General features: G+C 45.4%; 1 protein-coding gene across 2 annotated transcripts in view; it reads left to right on the forward strand.

Annotated features, from left to right (window-relative positions):
* LOC132402003 (transcriptional activator GLI3-like) overlaps positions 1–19,994 on the forward strand; it is a 760,747-nt gene that overhangs the window by 111,907 nt on the left and 628,846 nt on the right. Inside the window, exon 1 of one of the 2 annotated variants that reach the window (XM_059984448.1) lies at positions 14,803–14,845. The exons of the other annotated variant lie outside the window; for it this stretch is intronic. The gene's annotated coding sequence lies outside the window, so the exon portion shown is untranslated. Of the gene's footprint in view, positions 1–14,802; positions 14,846–19,994 lie in introns of those variants that run through there. 2 annotated transcript variants of the gene reach the window in all.

Below are 19,994 nucleotides of genomic sequence, written 5' to 3' on the forward strand. Positions count from 1 at the left end.
TCTTCTCCTCTGCCATCAGATTTCGGAATGGTCCATGAACACTCCCATTCCTCTGTAATACATAGAATGCAGCAGGAACTAGGAGATCAGGCAGCATCAATGGCGGGGAATAAAGCGCTGGCGTTTCAGCGGTGTTTTGTGTGTGTTGTTTGTAATTCTATGCATGGCGAGGTGAGATATGTCTCTACCAAAGGAGGTGTAAGGTGCTCCTTCCCTCCACGAGCCTGCAGGTCACCCTTGGGCACGGTGTAGCACCTGCTTAACCCCTCTCCCATTCAGAGTCACATGAAGCCATGGGAGCAGGTGGAGGATGGTCGTATGAGCAACTGGTTATGTGATAAATCTTGATTATGTGACCACTAACACCAGGCACACAATCTCTGAAGAGTATTGATAATGGTTGGGCTCACCCATCTTGTAAAGACACTGCCCAGAAGAAGGCAATGGCAAACCACGTCTGTAGAAAAAAATTGACGTACAATCATGGTCAAGACCACAATTGCTTATGTCATATGACACGGCACATACTGATGATGATAATGATTTCTCTTTCTCTCTGTTTATCTGTCTATCTGTCAATATATGTGGATTTAGGGTGAAAGGAGAAATATTTAAGGGGAATCTGAGGAGGAATTTCTTCACGCAGAGGATGGTGTGAGTGTGGAATGAGCTGACAGTAGAATTGGAGGATGTGGATTTGATTGGAACATGAAAGAGAGGTTTGGATAAGAGCATAGATGGGAGAGGTGTGAATGGCTATGTTCTGGGTGTAGATCATTGGGACTAGACAGTAAAACAGGTTGACACAGATTAGCTGGCCTATTTCGGTGCTGTAGCACTCTATGGCTTGAAGTAATTGAAATATTTAAACTGGCTTTTTGCAGTCAAGAACCTTACTGGCAAGCAAATTGCTTACACTAGCCATGAATGATTCAGTAAGTTAATATGTGGATTATGTGTAATCTTCTACCTTGATCTTCACTGCATTTTACCTTTATTGTGTTTCAGAAAAGATAGAATCAAAATTATTTCAAACAATCCTTCAGCTGAAATGGCTATTATCAGATGAGCAGATCACACCTTGCTAACCAATATTGCGAGAGTTTCAGGCACAATTTTATGCTTCCCCGTTTTCCATTGCTGGTGTGTCCTGCTCTTGCCTGTTGCTTCTGGAAAACAGCAGCACAGCAGAAGCCCTTCGGCCCACAATGTTTATTTTATTTTTTACTTAGAGTTACAGCACGGAACAGGCCCTGTCGGCTCAGCGAACTGCACTGCCAAGCAACCCACCTATTTAACACTAGCCTAATTTAAAATGACCAATTAACCAAAGTGGATAAATCTCCGGGTCCTGACAGGATATTCCCCAGGACCTTGAGGGAAGTTTGTGTAGAAATAGCAGGAGCTCTGACGGAGATCTTTAATATGTCATTAGAAACGGGGATTGTGCCGGAGGATTGGCGTATTGCTCATGTGGTTCCATTGTTTAAAAAGGGTTCTAGAAGGAAGCCTAGCAATTATAGACCTGTCAGTTTGACATCAGTGGTGGGTAAATTAATGGAAAGTATTCTTAGAGATAGTATTTATAATTATCTGGATAGACGGGATCTGATTAGAAGTAGCCAGCATGGATTTGTGCGTGGAAGGTCATGTTTGACAAACCTTATTGAATTTTTTGAAGAAGTTACGAGGAATGTTGACGAGGGTAAGGCAGTGGATGTAGTCTATATGGACTTCAGCAAAGCCTTTGACAAAGTTCCACATGGAAGGTTATTTAAGAAGGTTCAGTCGTTAGGTATTAATGCTGGAGTAATAAAATGGATTCAACAGTGGCTAGATGGGAGATGCCAGAGAGTAGTGGTGGATAATTGTTTATCGGGATGGAGGCCGGTGACTAGCGGGGTGCCTCAGGGATCTGTTTTGGGCCCAATGTTGTTTGTAATACACATAAATGATCTGGATGATGGGGTGGTAAATTGGATTAGTAAGTATGCCGATGATACTAAGGTAGGAGGTTTTGTGGATAATGAGGTGGATTTTCAAAGCTTGCAGGGAGATTTATGCCAGTTAGAAGAATGGGCTGAACGTTGGCAGATGGAGTTTAATGCTGAGAAGTGTGAGGTTCTACATTTTGGCAGGAATAATCCAAATAGAACATACAGAGTAAATGGTAGGGCATTGAGGAATGCAGAGGAACAGAGAGATCTAGGAATAACTGTGCATAGTTCCCTGAAAGTGGAGTCTCATGTAGATAGGGTGGTGAAGAGGGCTTTTGGAACGCTGGCCTTTATAAATCAAAGCATTGAGTACAAAAGTTGGGATGTAATGCTGAAGTTGTACAAGGCATTGGTAAGGCCAAATTTGGAATATTGTGTGCAGTTCTGGTCACCGAATTATAGGAAAGATATCAATAAATTAGAGAGAGTGCAGAGACGATTTACTAGGATGTTACCTGGGTTTCAGCAATTAAGTTACAGAGAAAGGTTGAACAAGTTAGGTCTCTATTCATTGGAGCGTAGAAGGTTGAGGGGGGATTTGATCGAGGTATTTAAAATTTTGAGAGGGATAGATAGAGTTGACGTGAACAGGCTGTTTCCATTGAGAGTAGGGGAGATTCAAACTAGAGGACATGATTTGAGAGTTAGGGGGCAGAAGTTTAAGGGAAACACGAGGGGGTATTTCTTTACTCAAAGAGTGATAGCTGTGTGGAATGAGCTTCCTGTAGAAGTAGTAGAGGCCAGTTCAGTTGTGTCATTTAAGGTAAAATTGGATATGTATATGAACAGGAAAGGAGTGGAGGGTTATGGGCTGAGTGCGGGTAGGTGGGACTAGGTGAGATTAAGGGTTCGGCACGGACTAGGAGGGCCAAGATGGCCTGTTTCCGTGCTGTGATTGTTATATGGTTATATGGTTAACCTACTAACTGGTATGTCTTTGGACTGTGGGATGAAACTGGAGCACCCAGAGGAAACACACACTGCTCACAGGAAGGACGTACAAATTTCTTACAGAGTACACTGGAAATGAACTTTGAACTCCGACACCCCAAGTGACACACTGCCCACTACATGACTGTGGCGCCCTAAAATGGCATAACTTATTTTTGGATCGAGGGAACCAGCTGGATTGCTAATTAAAGATTAGTTTTACTTGTCCTATGTACATTGAAACATACAATGAAATGTGTTAATGAACAACACAGTCCGAGGATGTGCTGACGGCATATTGCCTCCAGCAAGAACATAGTATGCCCACAAATTAATAATCCATATGTCTTTGGAACATGGGAGGAAACACGAGCACCCAGGGAAAACCCACACAGTCACAGGGGAGGACATAAAAACTTACAGATTGTTCATATACGTAGGTTAAAATTGCGGTGGGGAGGGCCATTATCATAATGGGGGTATGGTATTGATGTGGATAGAGAATTGGTTGGCAGACAGGAAGCAAAGAGTGGGAGTAAACGGGACCTTTTCAGAATGGCAGGCAGTGACTAGTGGGGTACCGCAAGGCTCAGTGCTGGGACCCGAGTTGTTTACAATATATATTAATGATATAGACGAGGGAATTAAATGCAGCATCTCCAAGTTTGCAGATGACATGAAGCTGAGCGGCGGTGTTAGCTGTGAGGAGGATTCTAAGAGGATGCAGGGTGACTTGGATAGGTTTGGTGATTGGGTAAATTCATGGCCGATGCAATTTAATGTGGATAAATGTGAGGTTATCCACTTTGGTTGCAAGAACAGGAAAACAGATTATTATCTGAACGGTGGCTGATTAGGAAAAGGGGAGGTGCAACGAGACCTGGGTGTCATTGTACACCAGTCATTGAAGGTGGGCATGCAGGTACAGCAGGCGGTGAAAAAGGCAAATGGTATGTTGTCATTCATAGCAAAAGGATTTGAGTACAGGAGCAGAGAGGTTCTACTGCAGTTGTACAAGGCCTTGGTGAGACCGCACCTAGAATATTGTGTGCAGTTTTGGTCCCCTAATCTGAGGAAAGACATTCTTACCATAGAGGGAGTACAGAGAAGGTTCACCAGATTGATTCCTGGGATGGCAGGACTTTCATATGAAGAAAGACTGGATCGACTAGGCTTGTACTCACTGGAATTTAGAAGATTGAGGGGGAATCTTATTGAAACATATAAAATTCTAAAGGGATTGGACAGGCTAGATGCAGGAAGATTGTTTCCGATGTTGGGCAAGTCCGGAATGAGGGGTCACAGTTTAAGGATAAAGGGGAAGCCTTTTAGGACAGAGATGAGGAAAAACTTCTTCACACAGAGAGTGGTGAATCTGTGGAATTCTCTGCCACAGAAAACAGTTGAGGCCAGCTCATTGGCTATATTTAAGAGGAAGTTAGATATGGCAGTTGTGGCTAAAGGGATCAGGGGGTATAGAGAGAAAGCAGGTACAGGATTCTGAGTTGGATGATCAGCCATGATCATACTGAATGGCGGTGCAGGCTCACAGGGCCGAATGGCCTACTCCTGCACCAATTTTCTATGTTTCAATGTTTCTATAAGCAGTGGCCACCTTTCTTGTACTGGGTAGGGCCCTCCTTTGGCCCAGGAATAGCGTGAATTCTTCATGATTCAACAAGGCGCTGGAAATATTTCTTAAGCGATTTTGGTCCATGTTGACATGACAGCATCAAGCAGTTGCTGCACACTTGTTGCCTGCACATTGTTGTGAACGTCCTGTTCCACCACATTCCAAAGGTCAAATAAATTTATTATGAAGTTACAGATATGTCACCATCTGCAGCTCCGAGATTTGTTTTCTTGCAGACATGCACAATAAACACAATAGAATGAATCAATGTCAAACAGCACCCAACAGGATGCACAAACATCTAACGTGCAAAAGACAGCAAATTGTGCAAATATAAAAGACAAAAAATAATAATTCTTTTAATGAATAAAGATGAAGAGTCCTTGAAAGTAAGTCCATAGGTTGTGGGAACAGTTCAGTGATGGGGCGAGTGAAGTTCTCCCCAGATTCAAGAGCAATGGTTGATGGGTATAACTGTTCCTGAACCTGGTGATGAGGGTCCTTCCTAATGATGGCAGCAGCAAGAAGAGAGCATGACTTTGGCGGTGGGGGTCCTTAATGATGGATGCTGCTTTTCTGCGACAATGCTTCATGTAGATGTGCTCAATGATGAGGAGGCTTTTATCCATGATGGACTGGGCAGTATCCACTATGTTTTGTAGGATTTTCCTTTCGAGGGCATTGGTGTTTGTATATGAGACCATGATGCAGCCAGTCAATATACTCTCCACCACACACCTATTGGTTTGAGATCAGGTGACTGTGGAGGCCATTGGAGTATACTGATCTCATTGTCATGTTGGTGGAACCAGTTGGTGATGACATGTGCTTTGTGAGATGGCACATAATCCAGCTGGCAAGGTGTAACATCAGCTTAGTGCGCCTCCCCACCCCGACCAGGGTCATGTGAAGCCATGGGAGCAGGTGGTGCATGGTCGTATGAGCAGCTGGTACATTTCACAAGTCTTGGTTATCCGGCTATTGACACCAGGCACACAATCTCCGAAGAGTATTGATAATGGCTGGAGTCACCTGTCTTGTAAAGAGACTGTCCAGAAGAAGGCAATGGCAAACCACTTCAATGGAAAAAAAAATGCCAAGAACAATCATGTTCAAGAGACCATGATCGCCTACATCATACAACATGGCACATAATGATGAGACTGTGGCCATGAAGGGATTCACATGGTCAGGTTGACTGTGGCATTTAAACGATGCTCAGTTGGTACCAAGAAGCCTAATGTGTGTCAAGGAAACGTTCTCCATACCATTACACTACCACCAGCCTGAACCGTTTAATATGAGGCAGGTTGGATCCATGGATTCATGTTGTTTATGCAAAATTCTAACCTTAGCATCAAAGAAATTCCTCCTCATCCCTGTTCTAAAGGACGTCCTTCTACTCTGAGGCTCCGCCTTCTGATCCTCGACTCTCCCACCAAAGGAAACATCCTCCGCATCTTGCATCGATTTAACATTCATTTAAGAAAAGGTTTTGTTTTTATTTTTAGAGGGCTTTTTAAAAACGTAAGACGTTCTAAACCATTGTATGGCCAATGAAATACTGCTTGATATATAGCCACTGTGGTAATGTAGGAAGCATAGCAGGCAATTTGTCTTTTCTGAAGTCCATAAATGTCACTGCTAAATTGCCAAGATTTGTTTCATCTGCAAAGTTTATAATGTAGTTCTTTGTATCTGGGTTTAGGATATTCATAAAAATACTTGGAATTTGTGTTTCCAAAATTGGCATCATTAGTGTCCCTGCTTTCCTGAGACTATAATCTATACCAAAACTGTACATTTCAGATTTGCAAATAGAAAGAATGACCAAAATGTTGTACTGAGATTGCACAACATTCAATATTTATCTAAACCGAGAATGTCAAACCCTTGACTGCTTCTTCCTGGTGTCTGGCCAAGAAGAAGAGAGAGTTGAATTGAATTGAATTGACTTTATTTCTTATACTTGAGAAGTAAAAATCTTTACATTACTTCTCCATCTAAATGTGTGATGTGCAATTTGAAATAAATAGTATGTACAAAGGATGATCAGTACAGCATAGAAATACAGTTGTGGGAGCATGAATTAATCAGTCTGATGTCCTGGTGGAAGAAGCTGTCCCGGAGTTGTTCCTGGCTTTTATGGTGCCGTTTCCCAGATGGTAGCAGCTGGAATGGTTTGTGGTTGGGGTGATGGGGTCAGAAGAGGTCATGTTGAAGTCTTCTTACTTGATAGGGAAAGATAAAGTTTAAAAGGGAAATGGCTCTGGAATTATCCTGATTATGAGGTTGCTTGAATATACAAAGCCAGATTTTTAACATGAGATAGAATATTAATGCTTTGATTATATACTACCCTGAGATTCATTTTCTTGCAAAGAAGTGCAATAGAATTTTAGAGAAAATTTACAAGGATGTTGCTGGATCTGGAGAACCTGAGTTATAAGGAAAGATTAAATAGGTCAGACTTTAATTGTTTAGAACATTGAAGATTGAGGGGAGATTTGATAGAAGTTTACAAGATTATGAGGGGTAGAAATAGGGTGAACTCAAGCAGGCTTTTTCCACTGAGGTTGGGTGGGACTGTAACTAGAGGTCATCGGTTAAGGGTGAAAGGTGAAAAATTTAAGGAAAACATGGGGGAAGCTTCATCACTCAGAGAGTTGTGAGAGGGTGGAATGAGCTGCCAGGGCAAGTGGTGCATGTGAGCTTGATTTTAATGTTTAACAGAAGTTTGGATAGGTACATGGATGGTAGGGGTATGGAGGGCTGTGGTCCCGGTGCATGTTGATTGAACTAGACAGTTTAAATGGTTTGGCATGGATTAGATGGGCCAAAGATCCTGTTTCTGTGCTGTACTTTTCTGTGACTCTATGACAGTAGTTAATGAAAACCTACACACAAAGTCTAACAAACAACCAATGTGCAAAAGAAGACAAACTGTGCAAATAATAAATGAAATAACACTGAGAACATGAGATGTGAATCCGTGAAATTTAGTCCATTAGTTGTGATTCCATAGGGAATGAATTCAGAGCTGACTAAGTGGTGTTATGCACACTTGTTCGGGACTTTGATGGTTGATGGTTTGGGAGTGTTCCTGAACCTTGTGGTGTGGGACCTGATGCACCATCAATAACTCTCAGAGACGGGAGGCGAATGATAGGCTTTTATTAGCAGCAAAAGTGACCACAACATCCTGGAGACTGAGGGAGGAGCAGTGCCTCCGATCGCCTTTATACAGGGGTCTGTGGGAGGAGCCACAGGAGCAGTCAGCAAAGGGGTGTGTCCAGACGGGTATACACATAGTTTACCACATTCACCCCCCCCCCCTTGTTTTAAAAGAGAGTCCCCACGGGGCGAAGTTTCTTACAAGTATTTTTACAGGTTAAGTCTATCAGGTGGTTGAATCTGTCACTGCGATCTATGTAGCACTGGTGGTGATTGTACCGGAGACGGTGGTTGTGCTGGCTCCGGCCTGACTTGAGGTGCCAGCCCGTTAGGCATCAGTAATCCCTCATGTGTGTGTGTGGCGCCCAGTATGGGAGTGTCGTGAGGAGTCTGTGTAGGGCTTGGTGTACGCGGTGTCTCATGGGTATATACATCGGTGGGTACGGGGTTCATAGTCACCGTGGAGTGTTCGGGGTAGGGGTCTGGTGCTTCTGTGGGCGCCAGTACGCAGATGGAGACCGTGTCCTCCCGCCCATCAGGTAAGACCACGTAGGCATACTGGGGGTTTGCATGAAGTAGGTGAACCCTCTCGACCATTGGGGAGTATTTATTGCTCCTCGCATGTTTCCGGAGCAGCACTGGCCCTGGGAACGTCAGCCAAGCCGGTAGGGTGGTCCCAGCGGCAGACTTCCTGGGAAAAGAAAAGAGTCACTCATGAGGGGCGGCATTGGTGGACGTGCATAACAGGGAGCGGATGGAGTGGAGTGCCTCAGGGAGGACCTCCTGCCAGCAAGAGACCGGCAATCCCTTTGACCTAAGGGCTAAGGATGTGGCCTTCTCCCTCTCCACCTGTCCATTCCCCCAGGGATTATAGCTCATGGTCCTACTAGTAGCAATACCCCTAGCCAGCAGGTACTGGCGCAGCTCGTCACTCATAAATGAGGACCCTCTATCACTGTGGATATAGCAGGGATATCCGAACAGAGTGAAGAGCTGGCGCAGGGCTTTTATGACGGACGTGGTAGTGGTGTCGGGGCAGGGGATGGCAAATGGGAACCACGAGTACTCGTCGATAATGTTGAGAAAGTAGACATTGTGGTCGGTGGAGGGAAGGGGGCCCTTAAAGTCAACACTCAGTCGCTCAAAGGGGCGGGTGGCCTTGATAAGTTGTGCCTTTGCTGAACGGTAGAAGTGTGGTTTGCACTCAGCGCAGACTTGGCAGTCCCTGGTCATCGTCCTGATTTCCTCAAGGGAGTAAGGCAGGTTCTGGGCTTTCACGAAATGGTAAAATCGGGTGACCCCCGGGTGGCAAAGATGTGCATGGAGGGCGTATAGCTGGTCGAGCTGCGCGCTGGCACACGCTCCCCGGGATAGGGCATCAGGGGACTCATTGAGCCTTCCAGGCCGGTACAGGATGTCATAGTTGAAGGTGGAGAGTTCGATTCTCCACCTCAAAATTTTATCATTTTTGATTTTGCCCCGCTGTTGGTTGCTGAACGTGAACGCAGCTGAGCGCTGGTCGGTCAGCAAGGTGAACCTTTTGCCGGCGAGATAGTGCCTCCAGTGCCTAATAGCTTCCACTGTGGCCTGGGCTTCTTTCTCCACCGCGGAGTGCCGAATTTCAGGGCCTTGAAGGGTATGAGAAAAGAATGCTACTGGCCTGCCTGCCTGATTGAGGGTAGCAGCCAGCGCGAAATCGGAGGCGTCACTCTCTACTTGGAAGGGAATGGTCTCATCCACCACATGCATCGTTGCTTTGGCAATGTCCCCTTTAATGCGGCTGAAGGCCGCGCAGGCCTCGGCTGAGAGGGGAAATGCAGTGGACTTGACCAGGGGGCGGGCCTTGTCGGCGTAGTGAGGGACCCATTGGGCGTAATAGGAAAAGAAGCCCAGGCACAGTCTGAGGGCTTTGAGGGTGGTGGGAAGAAGGAGTTCCAATAGGGGATGCATACGGTTGGGGTCAGGGCCAATGACCCTGTTCTCCACGACATACCCAAGGATAGCAAGTTGGGTGGTTCTGAACACACAGTTGTCCCTGTTATAGGTAAGGTTAAGAGCTTTGGCCACTTGGAAAAATCGTTGGTGTCGTGATCCTGCAAGTCGTGGCCACAAATGGTGATGTTATCCAGATAGAGAAATGTGGCCTTCAGTTGGCACTGGTCCACCATCCGGTCCATTTCCCTCTGGAAGACAGAGACACCATTCGTGACACCGAAGGGGATGCGCAGGAAGTGATAGAGCCTGCCGCCCACCTCGAAGGCGGTGTAGGGGTGGTCCTTTGGGCGGATGGGGAGCTGATGGTAAGCGGATTTCAGGTCTATGGTCAAGTACACCTTGTACTGAGCTATCTGATTGACCATATCCGCAATGCGGGGTAGGGGGTACACATCAAGCTGCGTGAAACTATTGATGGTCTGGCTATAGTCCACGACCATCCTATTTTTCTGCCCAGTCCGAACAACAACCACCTGGGCCCTCCAAGGACTTGTGCTTGGCTCAATGATCCCCTCCCTGAGCAGCCGCTGCACCTCTGACTGAATGAAGGCCCTGTCCCCCACGCTATACCTCCTGCTTTTAATTACCACAGGTTTACAGTTGGGGGTCAGGTTGGCGAACAGCGGCGGGGGAGGGATCTTGAGGGTGGAGAGGCTGCAAGTGGTCTCAGTAGTGCAGCCGTTGGCGTGGGATGTGTGTGTGTGTGTGTGTGGTTAGTAGCGGGGCATATGACGAAGTCCCACAAAACTGAGGATTCCTGACAGTGAGTGGTGGGAGGGGCCCGTCATACTCCATTGTCACACTTTTCAGGTGGCTCTGGAAGTCGAGCCCCAATAGCACAGGGGCACACAGTTGAGGCATGACCGATAACGCAAAGTCCCGATATTTTGTGCCCTGCACCACCAATGTTGCTACACAACCCCCCCGGATGTCTGTGGAATGTGATCCAGAAGCCATGGTGACTCTCTGGCTTACCGGCTGTGTCACGAGTCCGCAGCGTTGCACCTTGTCCGGGTCAATAAAACTGTCAGTGCTGCCCGTGTCAAACAGGCAGCTAGTCCTGTGCCCCTCCACCAGGATGTCCATCATTGACCTTGCGAGCTGGTGTGGAGCGCTTTGGTCGAGGGTCACGGAGGCCAGAGTTGAATCGCCGTCTTGGTGCCCGGTAAGCACTCGTGGGTTGGAGGCGGGGCGAGGTGGCGCCGACAAAAATGGTCTCCCCCATGCCTCGCACGAGGCGGACAGGCAAGATGGCGGCGACCAAGATGGCCACCCCCATGCCTTGCAAGTGGCGCTGCTCGATCATGCTCGTGGTTTGGACTTACAGGCCTTGACGAAGTGGCCCTTCTTTCTGCAGCTGGAGCAGGTCGCTTCTCAGGCCGGGCAGCGTTTTCGGGGGTGCTTTTCGAGTCCGCAGAAAGAACACTGCGCGGACTTGCAACTGGCAGCAGTCATGGTCAATACGCTGGGTTGCGGAGACTTCATGGACTTGCAACTGGCAGCAGCCAAGGTCGATTCGCCAGCGGGTTGCAGGGTCTGCAGCGTTCACGGGGCCAGTGGGAGATCGCGCGCCTGTAGAGTGTCAGCATCATGCAGCGCAGCCTCCAGCGTGTCGGCCAGCTCGATCGCCGAATGTAAGGTAAGATTGGTGTGTTCCAGCAGCCGCTGGCACACGTACACTGACCTGATCCCTGTAACGAAGGCGTCTCATACTAGCAGCTCCGCATGCTGCTCTGCCGTCAGTCCCCTGCAGTCGCAGGCCCGCACGAGCGTCTGTAGGGCCCGGACAAACTCAGCACCCGACTCTCTGGCCTGCTGCCGCCGTGTTGCTAAGTGATGTCTTGTGTAGACGGTGTTCACCGGCCGCAGGTATTGTCTTTTGAGGGCGTCCAGTGCCCCTTGGTAGGTTGGCAGGTCCCTGATCAGGGAGTAGACCCGCGGACTGACCCTGGAGAGGAGAATTTTGTGCATCGTTGCAGGCTCGGTCACACGAATCTCCTCTAGGTGTGATTGGAAGCATGCAAGCCAGAGTTCAAAAGCGATGCTGGCTTCCAGAGATTGAGGGTCAATATCCAATCTGTCGGGTCATAAAATGCTCTCCATGTTTTAAAATTGCTGCTAATAAAATTAATGCACCATCAATAACTCTCGGAGATGGGAGGCAAAAGATAGGCTTTTATTAGCAGCAAAAGTGACCACAACATCTTGGAGACTGAGGGGGGAGCAGTGCCTCCAATCGCCTTTATACAGGGGTCTGTGGGAGGAGCCACAGGAGCAGTCAGCAAAGGGGTTTGTCCAGACAGGTATACACATAGTTTACCACAGGACCTAAGGCTTCTGTACTTCTCCCTGATGGCAGCTGAATGAAGAGAGCCTGGATGGTGGAGGTTACAATTGATTACTTTTGAGAAGTCAAATTATGGATAGCAAAACTCATACTTGGGAAACAACTCCTATGCAAAAATACATGAGCAAACGATGCCGGGTTTATCACATGGTGCGGGAGTGTGGCGACTCTTTATAACCCGGTTTCTGCTGAGCCACTCATTACTTCTATTATAAGACCATAAGACATAGGAGCAGAATTAGGACACTTGGCTCATTGAGTCTGCTCTGCCCTTCCATCATTCTTCTCAACCTCTATCTTCTATTTTCCTGACTTCTCCCCGTAACCTTTGGTGCCCCAACTAACTGACCCTGAGGCCGTGGGCCTGCTTTGGCTGCTCTGGGCTTTGTGTGTCTGGACTCACTTTCATTCTAAATGCTACTTGCTTACTTTTATTGTTTGCATGATATGTTTTTTTTTATCTCTCTCTGCACATTGGGTGTTTTTTGGGTTTAACTTAATGGGTTCTTTTGGGTTTCTTTGTTTTGTGGCTGCCTGAGGGAGACGAATCCCAAGGTTGTATAATGCATACATACTTTGATTATAAATGTACTTTGACTTTTGAACCAAGAACCTATCAACCTCCACTTTAAATATCCTCAATGACTAAATCTGCACAGATGTCCATGGCAGCAAATTTCACAGATTCACCACTTCTAGCTAAAGAAATTACTCCTCATCTCTGTTCTAAATGGACTTCCCTCTATTCTGAAATTGCCCTCTGGTGCTAGACTCTGCCACTATAGGAAACTTCCTCTCCAATCCTCTCTATCTAGGCCTTTCAATATTTGGTAGGTTTCAATGAGATCTCCCAGCATTCAAGAGCCAGAAGGGCCTGTTAATGTACTTAATCCCTGTATAAACATAAAGATTGCCAAGGAAACTAAAACACTTGTCCTGCATAATCTCTAAAAACACAAAATGCTGGCAGAACTCAGCAGGCCAGACAGCATCTATGGGAGGAGGTAGCAGCATCTGCAGATTCACTCGTGTGGTCACTACCTAATCCCATAGATGCTGTCTGGCCTGCTGAGTTCTGCCAGCATTTTGTGTTTTTATTTATTTCCAGCATCAGCAGATTCACTCGTGTGCCTGCATAATCTCTGTCCTTTTGTGATACCCCTTGTGTGTTTATGATCCTTACCATCCTTGTTCATTAATCAGGGTTGTTGAAATTTTAAAGGGGGTTACTGAGGAGGTTACTTATTTTTACTGTATCATACTTTTGGGGGTTAAAAATGTTATGTGGTAAGCTGGGATAAGGAAGGAACTTAATCCAAATTAATTGCAGTATTGCCATTTCATTGAAAGCACCAAATCCACTAACAGAAAATAATAATCATTATCAGTTTCAAAGTTCAAAGCATTTATTATCAGAGTACATACACGTCACCACACACAACCCTGAGAGTCTTTTTCCTGCGGGCATACTCGGCAAGTCTGTAGGATAGTAACTGTAAACAGGATCAATGAAAGAAGAACAAGAGCATAGAAGACAACAAACTGTGCAAATGCAAAATAAATAAATAAATAGCAATAAATTACGAGCACATGAAATAACAAGATAAAGAGTCCCTAAACTGAGATAATTGGTTATGGGAACACTCAATGTATGAGCCTGATCGTTGAGGGCAGTAACTTATTGAACCTGTTGCTGTGAGTCCTGAGGCTCCTGTACCTTCTGCTGTCAGAAAAGAGCATAGTGAGGACCTTTGATGATGGATGCTGCTTTCAAATGTTTCAAGTGGATGTGCTCAATGATCGGGAGGGCTTTACCTGTGATGTACTGAGCTGAATCCACTACCTTTTGTAGATTTTCCACTTAAAAGCATTGGTGTTCCCATACCAGGCCACGATGCAGCCAGTCAATACACTTGCACTCCACATCTATAGAAGTCTATCAAAGTTTTCAATGTCTTGCCTCGTCTCCGCAGCCTCCTCAGGAAGTAGAGGTAGGGTCTTGCAGGCAAACACTCCTTGAAGTTCACTCAGTCAGCTCCAAGATTTGGTTTGTCAAAATACACATTTGTGAATGAAACATGTGAGAGCTGTTTTATGTGCTTTAACAAAAGCTGCAGCCCTTTACTTCCATTGCAAACAAACTGAAAGTAGTCGTCTTTCACTGATGTCATTACGTGAAACACCGTCTCTTAAAGTAAGCACAATAACTCAATAGGAATGTTTCTATTCTGAACAATATATGCTATCTGTCACCCATTGCTTTACCCTACTCAGGCCATCCCCACCCCCCAGAACTCACCAAAATTGGCATTGTGAATCTGTCTGGAGCTCCTACAAGCTGCCCGGCTCAGATTCTGTGTGTCTTGGGTGGAGTAACAGCAGATGCCTCTGGCTTATCCAGAAGGGTGCTGACACACACGTGGTCATGTCGTGATCGAGGAACCATCCAGCTGTTGGTGAGCTGTTTAATGCGATCTACAGAAATACATTCAGGTTTATCCTTCCTATCAACAATAAATGTCCTTTTGCCCCATTCCACAATGTGGAACAGGCCATTGTAAGGGGGTTTAAGGGGTTGTCGATGTGCATCATGGTGCACAAGAAGTGCATCAGATGGGCCACGGTTGCTGTGAGAAGTCAATGAAAGCAGCAAGAGTAGAGAGAAAGCAAACTTACTTGTTTACTTTTACTTGCAGACACTTTACAGGTTAAACCTACGTAGCAGAAACGAAATCCTTATGAGTGTTTTGGTAGCAAATTCCTAAAGGGGTAAGAAAATGCATTCTCTTAATTTTAAAATGCTGAGTCATTGCTATTCCTTGAACTGTTAAAGAGACCTTTATTTGGGAATGGTATTGTTTCAGTGATTATCCAGTAACATACGTGCAGGGGCAGAATACCATGCTGAAGTTAAACAAACTTGCCCAGAAGTTGATTGTCTATTAACCCCTTCAGTGCTGCAACAGGAGAAAGTCTGAAGATGCTGAAGATCCATCGCAATACACACAAAATGCTGCAGGAACTCATCAGGTCAGGCAGCAATAATGGAAAAGAATAAACAGTCGACATTTTGGGCTGAGACCTTTCCACGGGACTGAAGTGGAAGGGAAAAGATGCCAGAATAAAAAGGTGGGGTGGGGTGGGGAGGGGGAGGAGACTAGCTAGAAGGTGAAAGGTGAACCAGGTGGAGAGGAAGGACCTATCAAGTGTGACAGTGGGAAAGTGTGTATGGAACCGGAGGAAATAGCAGAGGTACTTATTGAATACTTTACTTCAGTATTCACTACGGAAAAGGATCTTGGTGATTGTAGGGATAACTTGCAGTGGACTGAAATGCTTGAGCATTAAGATATTAAGAAAGAGGATGTGCTGGAGCTTTTGGTAAGCATCAAGTTGGATAAGTCACCAGGACTGGACGGGATGTACGGGACGGCTATGGGTAAAGCTTGTAGTTCTAAGGTAGGGACATGTTTGACACAGCTTTGTGGGCCGAAGGGCCTGTATTGTGCTGTAGGTTTTCTGTGTTTCTATGTATATAATCTTATTGCCGAACAGATAATGTAGTAACCCAAACAAAATGAAGTCAGTTATTATGCATAAGCTTTCTGAACATTGTCTAAGTACCCCATGCTATTAAATTCCTAGGTGTTACTATTTAAGAAAACCTGCCATGACCCAGCGCATAAGTGCAATTATGAAGAAAGCATGTCAGCAGTTCTATTTCCTCAGGAGTTTATGAAGATTTGGCATGGCATATAAAACCGTGACGAACTTCTGTAGATGTGCGGTGGAGAATATATTGACTGGCTGCATCACAGGCCAGTATGGAAACACCAATAAATACCCTTGAATAGAAAATCCTACAAAAAGTGATGGATTCAGCCCACTCCATGATGGGTGAAGCACTCTTTTAAGTCCTAACCATTGAGCAAATCTACATGAAAGCAACATCGATCAGGGGAGATCCCCACCACCCAGCTCATGCTCTCTTCTGACTGCTGCCATCAGGTGAAAGGTACAGGTCCCTCAGATTTGTGCCACCAAGTTCAGCAACAGTTACTCCCTGGATCCATCAAGCTCCTGAACAAAAGAGGATAACTTCACTCAACTTCACTTGCCCCCATCATTGAAATGTTCCCCCTACCAAAGGACTCACTTTTAAGGACTCCTCATCTCTTGTTCTCATTATTTATTGCTATTTATTTATACTTGCATTTGCACAGTTTGCTGTCTTCTGCACTCTGGTTGATCTTTCATTGATCCTGTTACAGTTACTGTTCTATAGGCTTGTTGAGTCTGCCCACAAGAAAATGAATCTCAGAGTTGTTTATGGTGACATAAATGTACTCTGATAATAAAATTTACCTTGAATTTTGAACTTTAAATTTACTTTGAACTTGTATTCCATCATCTTCTGGTTTCTTCTGGTAACTGCACTGAGCAGTTTAGAGAAGTCTTCAGAACTTCAAGAATTAGTAATTACAGCTAAACACCAACAGCTGGGCTTTTCATTTAGAGATACAGGCCCTTCCGACCCAATGAGCTCCACCCAGCATCCCATCAATTTAAAAGTACCCACATCATGGGACAATTTACAATGACCAGTTAATCTACTAACCGATAGCTCTTTGGACTATGGGAGGAAACCAGAGCACCCTGAGGAAACCCAGATGGTTCATGGGGAGAATGTACACATTCCTTACCGACAGCAGCGGGAATTGAACTTCAAACGCTGGAATTCCCAGAGCTGTAATAGCGTTATGCTAACTCTGTACTAGTGTGACTGTTTTCTTTCCCTTCATTGTCTGTGACTTTGGAAGTGTGTCCAAGTACTTTTTTATTCCCTTTTCTCTGTTGAGTGCTTCTATTTGCTTTTTTAAACATGAATGATGTAACGTCTTATGATTTGGCTTTGCATGTTAACTTGATTCTCGGCACTTCAGTGATGACTTCTTATATCCTGCCAGTTTACTGGGGTGGCTTTACTGGAATATAATCTGGTGATCATAGATGTAGGTTATAGTTATACCAAGCTAAGGCCACAGGGTTAGAATTTGGCTGAGCTTCAAACAAGGGGTAATTTTATACAGATGTGTCTGAGAATATTTTTATGTCCATGATTGAGGAAAAACTCAGCAGTCACAAAATAACATTTGGAGTTAGAAATGAAAATTTTGAAGCCTACGACACAGACCTGAGAGGAATTCTGTTTCAAATTTGAAGGCAGAATGCAGGGTTAATGGCATAACTCTTGCCAGCGTGGAGGATCAGTGCGATCTTGGGGTCCATGCCAATAGGTCCCTCAAAGTTGCCATGCAAATTGATAGCGTTGTTGAGCAGTATGGCGTGTTAGCCTTCATTAGTCAGGGGAGTGAGTTCAAGAGCCACACGATAATGTCGCAGTTCCTGGTTAGAACACACTTGGAATAATGTGTTAAGTTCTGGTCGTCTCATTTTAGGAAATTGTGTAAGTGTTCGAGAGGGTGCAGAGGAGATTTACCAGGATGCCGCCTGGACTAGAGACCGTTTCTTTCATGGGTTCGGTGAGTTAGGGATTTTCTCTTAGGAGCAAAAGAGGATAAGAGAAGACTTAATAGGGGTGTACAAGATGATAAGAAGTATAGATGGAGTGGATAATCAGAGACTGTCTGCTATAGGGCAGGAGAGGGGCTGCTGCACAGGACTGAAAGAAGCTGCAGAGGGTTGTAAATTTAGTCGGCTCCATCTTGGGTACTAACCTACAAAGTACCCAGGACATCTTCAAGGAGCAGTGTGTCAGAAAGGCGGTGTCCATTATTAAGGACCTCCAGCACCCAGGGCATGCCCTTTTCTCACTGTTACCATCAGGTAGGAGGTACAGAAGTCTGAAGGCACACACTCAGCGATTCAGGAACAGCTTCTTCCCCTGTGCAGTCCATTTCCTAAATGGACATTGAATCCATGAACATTACCTCACTTTTTAAATATATATAATTTCTGCTTTTGCATCATTTTTAATCTATTTAGTATACATATACTGTAATTGATTGGTTTTCTTCTTCTATATCATGTATTGCAAGGTACCGTTGCTGCTAAGTTAACAAATTTCACATCACATGTTGGTGATAATAAACCTGATCCTGATTCTGACTTTTTCCCAGGGCAGAAATGGGGGCATAATTTTAAGGTGTTTGCAGGAAAATATAGGAGAGGTGTCCTCTGACTTCTGGTTTAAGATGGTACTGCTGAAGGTGGGTGACAACTTACTGGTGGTTCTCAAAACAAGAAGTACAAATAAATATTTGATTAATGACACTTTTTCTGTAAAAATTGTGGTAAACAATCACCGCAAACAATGGAGAGGTGAGCACGGCGAGGCTGGCTCGAGCTTTGAGGCAAGTGGGTGTGAGCGAGGTCAGGACATGTTCGAGGAGAAGTAGTCAGAGTGAGGTTGGAGCACGCTCGAGGTGGAGTTGGGACATGCAAAGTGGAGAAAAGTCAGAGTGGAGGAGTTTTGGAACCCATCCACCTAAACCCAGAGTGAGGTTTGATCAATCCTAAGTGCTGGGCTGATTTTGAAAGGTTGGGTATGGGCCAGAGCATGGCACAGGGTCCAGACACGGAACTTATTGATCCGACAGGGACCGCGTCTTAGGTCGAGGAATGACCTGACGTTTGGGGCAATTTAAATGCCGGGCTGGATGGATCGAAAAAGCAGGGTGTCAGGAGAAGATGTGAGGGTCAGTCTGGTTCTGCTCACTCTTTGCTCCACTGTCCACTGCAATGAGGCGGAGGCTTTGTGTCTGCTGGCTGCTCCACGCTTCATGTCTGAGGACTCACTTTCACTCTGAATGCTGTTTGCTTACTTTTATTGTTTGTACGACTTGTTTCTCTCTCTCTCTGCGCATTGGAAGCTTTAATGGGTTCTCTTGGGTTTCTTGTTCTGTGGCTGCCTGTAAGGAGATGGATCTCAAGTTGTATAATGTATCTGTACTTTGAACTTTGAGGTTTTCATTTTGGAGCATTTTATTTATACAGAGAGTTTGGATTGACTGGGTTGGTTTTCCATGGGGGTCAAGGAGGTTGAGGGGCAAATAACATTATGAGAGGCAAAGATAGTGTAGATAGTAAGAATTTTTTCTCCGTAAATTCAAGTTCAAATGTAATTGTCTTTCAACCATACATAAGTACAGCAAACAAGACTGTTTTTCTCTATGCCAGGGTGCAAAACATAGTGCTGATAGTCACACACAGCAGAAGACATATATAGCAGATAGCAGTAAACATACAGTCACACAAAAAATATGGAAATATAGGTGCCATCTCATTTATGAAACTGAAAAGCCAAGGCATAGATGGTCCCTGAACAGTACCTAGGATATAAATTTCAATGGGAGATAGAAAAGGCATGTAAAAAGGGTAATGTCACTAAAATTGGTTGGGGGGGGGTAGTGATTTCAATGTGCAGGTAGATGGGGAAATGCCAGAAATTTGAAAGCAGTAGTGCGATGCAAAGTCAGACGTAGCATGTTTGAGGAAAAGTGAGATCGAGGCATGGTGGAGATGGTGAGCGAGTCGAGTTGGAGATGATTCAGTGTGGGGGAGTTTCAGAACCCGTCCACCTAAACCGGCTGCTGAGTTGGGAAGGTTGAGAATGGCCTTGGGCTGGGCAGTGGGGTACAGACCTAGAGTGTATCACGGCAGCAGGGCCTGGAGGCGAGGGTTGGGCCGATTCTGCTTGGTGTTCTGTGTCACTGACTCCTCTCTCTGAGGCTGTGAGACTGCTCCGGCTGCTACGTGCTTTGTGTCTGCGAGTTTCACCACGATTTGCCCAGCTGTGTGATGAATTGAGACTGTCTGTGGGCCTACTCTGGTTGTTCCAGACTCCGAGTCTATGGACTTAATTTGGATCGGAATGCTGTTGCTTGCTTCTGTTGTT

The sequence above is a fragment of the Hypanus sabinus genome, chromosome 1, assembly GCF_030144855.1.
Source record: "Hypanus sabinus isolate sHypSab1 chromosome 1, sHypSab1.hap1, whole genome shotgun sequence".
NCBI classification, from domain to species: domain Eukaryota; kingdom Metazoa; phylum Chordata; class Chondrichthyes; order Myliobatiformes; family Dasyatidae; genus Hypanus; species Hypanus sabinus.